This window comes from Aegilops tauschii, chromosome 5, assembly GCF_002575655.3.
Source record: "Aegilops tauschii subsp. strangulata cultivar AL8/78 chromosome 5, Aet v6.0, whole genome shotgun sequence".
In the NCBI taxonomy this organism is placed as follows: domain Eukaryota; kingdom Viridiplantae; phylum Streptophyta; class Magnoliopsida; order Poales; family Poaceae; genus Aegilops; species Aegilops tauschii.
The window spans coordinates 32,164,989-32,173,131 of record NC_053039.3 but is presented as its reverse complement, the minus strand read 5'-3'; the positions used below and the strand labels follow the sequence as shown (position 1 = coordinate 32,173,131).

Sequence of the window (8,143 nt, the reverse complement as noted above, 5' to 3'; positions counted from 1 at the left end):
GCGCGCCGCCTCGAGCGAGAGGCCGTCGGCTTCGCCTGCCCGCCCGCCGACCCGGCCGACTCCGGCCCCGGCGCCTGGCGGCTTCGCCTGCCCGCCCGCCGACCCGGCCGACTCCGGCCCCGGCGCCTGGCGGCTTCGCCTGCCCGCCCGCCGACCCGGCCGACTCCGGCCCCGGCGCCTGGCGGCTTCGCCTGCCCGCCCGCCGCCCCGGCCGACTGCGGCTCCGGCGCCAGGCGGCCTCGCCTGCTCGCCCGCCTCCGTCCGCCGCGCGGCTCCGGCGCCAGGCGGCCTCGCCTGCTCGCCCGCCTCCGTCCGCCGCGCGGCTCCACTGCCCCCGACCCGCCTCCGCCTCCCCCGCGCGCGCCGGGCCGGCTCGCCGCTCGCCGGCCCCGCCAGCTCGGCCACGGGCCTCCTCCGCTCCGCGCCGGCTCGCGGCTCCGCCTACACCCATGCCCGTCGCCTACCCGACCTCCTGCTCCAAGGCCGGCTCCCCCCTTCCCCGCATCCGGCCGGCTGCTCAGCCGGCTCGAGCGCGGTGGCCGCCTGCGCTCCTCCTCCATTGCCGTGCCGGCTGCCCACGCGGGGACAAGAAATAGAGAAAGGGAGGAGGAGTCCGACTAAAAAGTCAAGGGCCGAGTGCAAAAAAAAAAGAGAGAGAGAGAGAAGGAAAGAAAGAGGTCGGCTGGGACAAAGAAAAGGAAAAAACTCCGTCTATCCGTCCGCCTGCTTCGTCACTCGGACGGCCGGACGCGACCTGGCCTGCCGGTCCGCCTCGACGCCTGGCTGGTCGAACCTCGGCCCGAATCTCGGGGGCTATACCCGGCGGGTGCGATGACGCGCCCCCGCGAGGAGAGAAGACAGAGTAGTCGCCGGGAGATCCGGCCCGACTGCTCAGCAGTCGGCCCGAATCTCGGGGGCTACACCCAGCGAGTGCGATGACGCGCGCCCGCGAGGAGAGAAGACAGAGTAGTCGCCGGGAGATCCGGCCCGACTGCTCAGCAGTCGGCCCGAATCTCGAGGGCTACACCCAGCGGGTGCGCTGACGCGCCCCCGCGAGGAAAGAAGACAAAGTAGCTGCCGGAAGATCCGGCCCGACTGCTCAGCAGTCGGCCCGAATCTCGGGGGCTACACCCAGTGGGTGCGCTGGCGCGCCCCCACGGAAGATTGCAGACAAGAGAAGAATTTTGTCTGGTTGCCAGCAGCCGGCAGAAGAAGAAAAAGGGTGTTGCAAGACGCCTCGCCGCCTGACCGGTCGAGCCTGACCGGTCGGGACCCTCCTTCGAGCGCCCGGGGGGCTCGAAGGCTACACCCAGCGGGTGCGCCGGCTCTGTTCGGCAAACCCCGCCTCGGCTACACGAAAACCAATGTGAGCTCCTCACCCGCAGATTTTTTCACCGCGAGAGCACGGATAACCCCGAGCGATGCTCGGGGGCTATCTCCGCATTTCATTACAGTTGCATCACTGTTCGCCCCGGCGCCAGCCAGAGTTGGCCCGGGGGCTGGCCGCTTGGCCTGAGACGTTAGTTCCTGCAGACGGCTTAGTAGCGTGCGCGGTATGAAAAGCCCACTCTTAGTCATAGACCGCAGAGCGGCTGTCCGACTGGCAAGAGTGAACGCTGAAGGCCACCCACGCGAAAAACGTCCGGGAAGAAAAACGCTTCGGGCGACCCGACCGTTTTCTTTATGAGTATCTACTCGGTTAAATTCGCTCCCAGAGTCTGAGTATTGTACACTCCACTCCGCGGCCCACTCTCAGCCACAGACCGCAGAGCGGCTGTCCGGCAAGCGAGAGCACAAGCCAAAGAGCGGAGGGAACATGAAAAAGATTGAAGGGGGCTCGGACGAAACCGAGTCGGCACCCTCCGCATAAAACTTGCAGTGCTAAAAAGCAATCATTTGATATATCTGCATGGACTAACTTTGTCTTTTGCATGATCATTTCCATGAACACTCGCGAAAAAACCTCCGCCCGACTTTGCCAAGTTGCCCGGAGGCTTGGGGGCTACTGTCGGAGTAATTGGACACGGGTATCCCGAAGACGGCGAGACAATATTTCAAGACATCGGGGCTAGCAAAGCCCCTCAGTCCGACTGCCCGGCCGCTCCTGCCGGCTCCCCGTCCGACTGCTCCACCCGGGCGGCTGCCAGCTGACCGACTGCACCGACTAGCCGGCTGCCGACTGCAGTCCGACCCGGCATCGACAAGACCCCGACGAGACGGCCATACCGCGGACAAGACAACCGTACCGCAACACCATCATGTATAGTGTCACTTGTCCCCTGGCACTATTCATGAAGTGACCTAGGGGACAAGCATGACATGCACCATGCCTTGCTCCCATACCTCCACATAGCTTAGATACAAAGCTACCTCACACTATAAAAGGAGACACATCCATCCATTCAAAGGATGGACTCACGGACACACACATACAAGCAAGCTAGCTAGCAAGAGAGCTAGCTAGCCATCCATCCATCCATTCCCACGGGCAAGCTTGCCCAAGCACACATACGGCCATGCTCATGGCCGGCCACTAAAGCATGCTGGTGCATGCATATACGGGGCCAGACGCCCATGGCACTGCCCCCAGATACAGCTCTAGGAGCACTTTGTACTGCCCGATGTACACCCCAGATACATATACTCAGACATGCAGGAGTAGGGGTATTATCTCTCCGGAGAGCCCCGAACCTGGGTAAACTAGCACGTGCTACTCGCATACCCGCTCCCGGTCCTATCAGCAGCAGTCTTACCCTCACACAAAGCCCTTGTGGCATCTGTCGACTCACCCCCCCCCCCCCCCCGTGAGAATACCACGACAACAATAAAGTTGTTATTTTATATTTCCTTATATCATGATAAATTTTTATTATTCATGCAAGAATTGTATTAACCGGAAACTTGATACATGTGTGGATACATAGAGAAAACACTGTGTCCCTAGTAAGCCTCTACTAGACTAGCTCGTTAATCAAAGATGGTTAAGTTTCCTAACATAGACATGTGTTGTCATTTGATGAACGGGATCACATCATTAGGAGAATGATGTGAGGGACAAGACCCATCCGTTAGCTTAGCATATTGATCGTTCAGTTTTATTGCTATTGCTTTCTTCATTTCAAATACATATTCCTTCGACTATGAGATTATACAACTCTCGGATACCAGAGGAATGCCTTATGTGCTATCAAACGTCATAACGTAACTGGGTGATTATAAAGATGCTCTACAGGTATATCCGAAGGTGTTTGTTGGGTTGGCATAGATCGAGATTAGGATTTGTCACTCCGAGTATTGGAGAGGTATCTCTGGGCCCTCTCGGTAATACACATCATAAGAAGCCTTGCAAGCAAAGTGTCTAATGAGTTAGTTGCAGGATGATGTATTACGGAACGAGTAAAGAGACTTGCCGGTAACGAGATTGAACTAGGTATGAAGATACCGACGATCGAATCTCGGGCAAGTAACATACCGATGACAAAGACTACAAGAAATATGTCAACTTGCGACCATCACTATTGGTCACTGAACGGTCATTGTTTTTCATTTGTGACCTTTTTTGACCAAAAACAGATGGTCAAAAGCTGATGGTCGTAAACTGAAATTAACGACCTTCTTTGTGAGAAGGTCGTGGACGGCTACGACCAAAACAAAAGGTCGTTGATCCTATGACCTTCTGTTTTGGTAGCTAGCTCTCTGCCCAGGCCACGTCGAATCCGACGTGGCAAGCTGGTGTGGCAAAATTGCGACCAAATGAAAAGGTCGTTGACAAGATTCAGCCCGGTCCAGTTCGGTGTATATATGGGCCGAGCCCAGTAATTCAGCCCATTTAATATATTATTTTCTGTTAATTTTTGTTAGCTACATGGGCCTGGCCTAACAATTCAGCCTTTTTATATTCACAATTCGGCCTTTTATATTCTAGGTCGTGGCCTTTTAATATTCAATTTCTTATTATTTTCGCCCTTCTCTAACGTGTTTTTCCATTAAATAAATAGCTCCAGTCCAACTTTGTTTGGGCCATGGCCAATTCAGGCCCAGTACTATTTTCTGTCATATTCAACCCATATGAAGTAGCATGTACACAATTTTCATAATCTTCATGTCATTTAAAGCAGCATGTACATAGAGAATACAACATTTAATTACACAGGAATACATCATCTACACACTTTGCCTTAACTTACTACTACATCACATCTGATGTGCTCCAGATGCGACAACTTGCCTTCCTATAAGAACACTCCAGTTCTATCTACTCACCCCCATTCACATGCAACATAAGAAGCTAGTGTAGAACGCCATCTTAACCACATCTGTAGCACCATAAACTAGTGTAGAGCGAGAAGCTTCAGCAAGGAGGCGAAGGCTCCACCCTTGCGTCCGGTGGCACCTGCAGGGAGGGAGAGAGACTGAGAAGCAAGCAAATAAAACACTGAAGTTCAGGGCAACCAAGCTCATGCTAGTGATCAACCAAGCAAGCAAATTAGTTGCTCACAACAAAAGGTGGATAAATCGGTTGCCATCTCATAGCAAAAGGTGTATATATCAGTTGACATCTCACAGCAAAAGGCAAATTAGCTATGCAAGGGACAAAACAGAAAATGTATTTAAAGATCACAATACAATGGCTCAATGCCTGAAGCTTTTTCGCTTACGATAGGAGATTATACAAAAAAGAATACAAGATGCCTCTGAACAGGAGCAGAGCAGGTATAGAGCACCTATGTTAATGCTGCCCATACAATTTATTTAACTCTTAGGTTCATATTAAATTCAAATAATCTGGGACGGTTCAAGAAACAAAAATGTGAAGCAAATAGCATCTTTAGTTCAGCAACAGGTTCTACATATAGTAAGAGCAGCACGGGACAGTAAAAACAGTGAGCAAAAACCAAATGAGTTGCTTTAACTCTAACTAGTTCGTAACAATTTGACATAATCTGGGACAGTTCAACAGATCAAAATGTGAAGCTAACATCATATGCTCAGCTGACAAACGATGCATATGTAACTCCTCTACATTCTATAGTACCACACTAACAGAACTACATCTCTAGACACAAGAACAAAGCGGTACGTTGATGACATGCTAGGCATCAGTTTTAAAAAAGCTCGACTTTAGATCATCAACAACCAGAAAGCCTCAGCGGTCTAAATGTTCAGCACACCATCATCAGATCACCGACGAGCAGGACCGGATACGACCCATACACAGCAACTAGGGAAAAAACGGGATCAAGCAGACATGGAGGCGGGTACCTTCTGGTTGACAAGGTCGAATGCCCTCTTGTGCACCCGCATCTCAAACCAATCCCAGGTGTTGGTACCTATTTTACCAAAACAGGATAACATAGTTACACTCTGTTTACTTTCAAATCATCATAAGAAACTACAGCAAAGCAAGAGTAGCAGATGACTGATTTGTGATGGGCTGAGTATCAGGTTTAAAAGGCTCGATTTTGAAACATCAAATGTATTAGAATAATCATATGAATCATCATTTGCTCAGCCCATCTACCAAGTGCAACTACTTCATCATTCTAGGTAAATTAAGATGTTAAATGACTAAAACTAGTAGTATGCTACAATCATATGGTACTGGTTAAAAAATGTGACCAGAGGACTACACTTGAACACATCACTTGCAATGCCTACTGGAAGGAGCAAGTGTATAGAAGAAAACAAACATTAGACAGGCTGGCCATCAGTCTTTAAAACCTCGATTTTGTATTCCTCAAAGAGAATCTCAGGAATATGTTGTTGTAGCATCATCTGACCAGCCAATCCATCAGATTTTAGAGAAAGCACTGTAGAAATTTCCTATGCCCAAATGACCAGCCAGATTTAAAATAAACAAAACAGCAAGGTGATGCAATGACCAAATCCTAACCAGAATGCATTTAATAAAATGGATTGCTTCTAGCTGCTGTAGTAACGACATGTAAGTTCCATTAGGCCATGATGAAGTACCCCAAACCATTGCATGCTTTGCAAAATAAAATACTAGATGAATCTCACTAACAGGAGCACTAGGTGATTTATGGAACAAAACATGGCAGCGTATGTCTGAAGACAGGTGCTGCTTGTCGATGTTCTCCGCATAACTATAGGCTGACCGTCAAGTTAGCATTACAGAAAGCGAAAAGGAAAGTGGAAAAGACATGGTAGCCTACAGTTATGCGGAGAACATCGACAAGTAGCACCTGTCTTCAGACATTGTTGGCTTGCAGCCGCAGGTATCCTTGCTTCAAGTCAGGTCCAGGAACTCTTTGTGTGCAGATCAAGGCAGAATAGCAGCCTCGGTCGTCCAGCCGCACTTCGCTGCAGGAAAGCAAACAAATGGCTGAATCATCTTGGTAGAAACATAGTAAAAAAACTGCTAAATGGACACTAGCAGCAAAATGAGCATTGTGCAGCAAAAAAAGCAAGCAGGAGCTAATGGCCTAGGAACTACTAGTAGCACAGTGAAACGAGGTGAGTACGGTAGATCTAGGCGGCTGGATACATATGAACTAGTATAGGCAGGCAGCAGCATCTCTTCTCTGAATCTCATGTCCCCGCCCCCACGGTGATCGATTTACTAGCTGTTGTTTGCAAGCAGCGAATCACCGGATGGTCTTGTCACCGTTCGTCTGGCCATCAGGCTATAGCAGGGAACAATGAGGTGTTTAGTTGGATGCAGATCATAATTTCAGAACACATCAAAACTGACCATGGAAAGCATGATAATGGCCTAAGTAGATCTGAGATTTCACACAAAAGTGGCAAGTAAACTAGTGCAGAAGTGTATCATGTCTCCTGAAAAGTACGATCCTAGGACTCCAATTGCATATCAGATCTAAAATACAAAACGAAATGACTAATCATCACAGGTCGGAGGCTTAAATTAGAAACTACGAAGAGTTCATGTTCCTGACCAATTCAGAAGGATCGCGCGGATCGAACACTAATTGCTGCATCCTCGCGTGAAAACAAATAGACCTACATGGAAAGGTAATCGAGTAATCCCATCACAGCTCAAATCGTGCATCAATTATAGCCTAAATATTCCAAACTAGAGAAGATCTGACAACTGAACCGCAAAACATTTCGCAGCACAACCCGAATCGCAACCCAGATCCACGATGGGAAACCTTCTCCAACCAATCAACACATCCGAGCAACTGCATACGAGTCGACATGAGAAGCGGCGAGAGGCAGGAGATGGGGTATGACGAACCTGGATGCCGTGCTCGAGGCAGTAAAGTTCCCAGCACGCGTTGCCGACCTGGATGCCGGCTTGCCCATGGTGGTGAGTACTCACGAGGAGGGTGCGGGTGGCGAACTCGACGCTGATGGTAGACTTGGACTCAAGGTAGAACGCGTTGCGGGTGAAGTGGGAGAGGATGTTGGACTTGCCAACGCCGGACGCCAGAGTCATTGTCCACCCGGTGCGCCATGTGTTTCCGTCGCCGCCCGCCGACGCGGATCCTGCACCAACCACGCGGCCGAGATCCAGCCGAGGCGGAGATTAGTCGTTAGGTGAGGAGACGGAGGAGGACTGCGGGATCGAGCAAGGTGCAAGGTGAGCACCGGAGTGTGCTGCGCACCGCCGGAATTGTCCGGCCTAGATCTAGATGGCGGCGACAGAGAGGGACTTGGTGAGTGGATCTGGCCGTCGGCTCTCTCTCCCTCTCTCGTTCTTCGGTGAGGGGAGAGGGCAGCGGTGGTTGGGTTGGCGCCGGCGATGGAGTGGAGTGGAGGCCGACCAGGGTTGGGGAGAGGATGGAGGCGAGCGGCGGCGGCGGCTAGAACTGCAGGGGATCGAGAGAGAGCGAGGAGGAGGTGGGATCTGGGGGGTCGAGGGGAGGTGGGTGGGTGAGTTAGGGTTTTTTTCTCAGGAGAAGCTCCACCGTTGGATGGGTGCACCATGGATGGCTCAGATTGAGTCCAATTTGGTGATCCGCGTGAAGGCGGTTCCTCGCATCTCATTGGTCCATCCAATCCACTCTGATTTTCTAAACATAACAAAGGCATAGTTTGTCAAAACGATCTCGTATTTTGCATAAGTGTGCATATTGGAATGACAAACAATATTTCCAAATAGCGCTTTCATTTTGTTTGCACAAAATAATCATTTTCTAATTTTTGAGTGTCCAAA

The 8,143-nt window shown here is 50.9% G+C and overlaps 2 non-coding genes across 2 annotated transcripts; both read right to left on the bottom strand.

Moving 5' to 3' along the window:
• Positions 1-5,435: 5,435 nt before the first annotated feature.
• Positions 5,436-5,510, bottom strand: LOC120965612 (small nucleolar RNA SNORD36). The gene has a single exon (XR_005758656.1). It is a non-coding gene; the product is annotated as a small nucleolar RNA SNORD36 (small nucleolar RNA).
• A 191-nt stretch (positions 5,511-5,701) lies between these two features.
• On the bottom strand, positions 5,702-5,781 carry LOC109780398 (small nucleolar RNA SNORD36). Its single transcript, XR_005758655.1, has one exon. It is a non-coding gene; the product is annotated as a small nucleolar RNA SNORD36 (small nucleolar RNA).
• Between the last annotated feature and the right edge of the window lie 2,362 nt (positions 5,782-8,143).